The sequence below is a fragment of the Poecilia reticulata genome, linkage group LG10 (genome assembly GCF_000633615.1).
Source record: "Poecilia reticulata strain Guanapo linkage group LG10, Guppy_female_1.0+MT, whole genome shotgun sequence".
In the NCBI taxonomy this organism is placed as follows: Eukaryota; Metazoa; Chordata; class Actinopteri; order Cyprinodontiformes; family Poeciliidae; genus Poecilia; species Poecilia reticulata.
Genome location: NC_024340.1, coordinates 25,081,931 through 25,083,562, shown reverse-complemented (window position 1 = coordinate 25,083,562; position 1,632 = coordinate 25,081,931).

The following is a 1,632-nucleotide window of genomic DNA, read 5'->3' as shown; positions in this document are numbered from 1 at the left end:
TTCCAGTTCCTCTCTGAGGCCCTGGTATTTCTCCAGTTTCTCTTGCTCCTTTTTCCTGATGTTGTAGTCACTTGGTACTGCTACATCCACCACATTGGCTTTCCTCTGATGTTTATACACCACCACAATGTGCGGTGGTTCGCCATGACCATTTTGYTTATCTGGATCTGGAAGTCCCACAGGATCTCAGCTCGGTCATTCTCCACCACCTTTGGGGATGTTCCCTACTTTGATCTTCCAGTCCATATTCTGCACAGATGTTTCTGTACACTATGCCTGCCACTTGATTATGCCGTTCCATGTACGCTTTCCCTGCCAGCATCTTGCACCCTGCTGTTATATGCTGGACTGTCTCAGGGACCTCCTTGCACAACCTACACCTTGGGTCTTGTCTGGYRTGGTAGATCTAAGCCTCTATTGCTCTGGTGTTTAGGGCCTGTTCCTGGGCAGCCAGGATGAGAGCCTCTGTGCTGTACTTGAGTCCAGCTTTCTCCAGCCATTGGTAGGATTTCCTGATATCATCCACTTCAGATATTTGTCGGTGGTACATCCCATGTAGGGGCTTGTCTTCCCATGATGGTACCTTCCCCATTGTCTGAGACATTCGCTGAGCACATCATCTGTTGAGGCTTTGTCCTTGATGTATTTATGGATCTTGGATGTTTCGTTCTGAACAGTGGCTCTCACACTCACTTGTCGACAAATTATTATGACCAAGTGACATGCAAATTTTATATTTTCTGTTCGAAAAGGAGCAGGTAGAGGATATAATATCTTATAATGTCCTGCCCCTTTCATACTTATCAATTAAAATCAATTAACTGTCAAACCATCAAAACGAGACAACTTGTTTCCACTTTACATGATATTTATAGATGTACCAATATTTAAACACTATTTATATCCTCAGTAGCATTTATAGACTTTAAAAAAGTCATCTTATGGAACCTATTTTGCAGTAAGCTCCTTTTAAATCAGTTTTTTAAGCTGGTTTATATTTGTACTTTTTTTGAACTCATCATTCAATCCTTATGATGACATCTCATCATAAGATGTCATGATTGGTGGTATCGAAGGCTTTTTTGAGATTCAGAAAACACACATTGCAAATTTCCTTTTATCCATACTGTATTCCTGCAGGGTATCTGATTACTGGTAAGGCGTAGCTGTTTATCGCATGGATCTTGTTCTTGCCATTGAGCTGGYTTCTCAGGACTTGCCTTATTCGTWGGAGGTATTTGGCTGTGGCTCCTTTCCTTGTGACCTCATTCAGGTTGCCATTTGCTTGTGGTATTCSCAGGTACTTGTAACTGTCCTCAATGTCTGCTATTGTTCCTCATGGGAATGAGACTCCTTCTGTGTGGATGACCTTCCCTCTCTTTGTAACCATCTGACCACACTTCTCTAGTCCGAATGACATCCCAATGTCAGTGCTGTACATCCTGGTGGTGTGGATCAGTGAATTGATGTCTCGCTCGCTCTTGGCATACAGCTTAATGTCATCCATGTAGAGGAGGGTTAGGGTTACATGAATGGTGGCCCCATTCTTGAGTCGGTATCCGTAGCCAGTCTTGTTGATGGTTTGGCTGAGGGGGTTCAGATGCAGAACAGCAGTGGACACTTGTGCAAGTG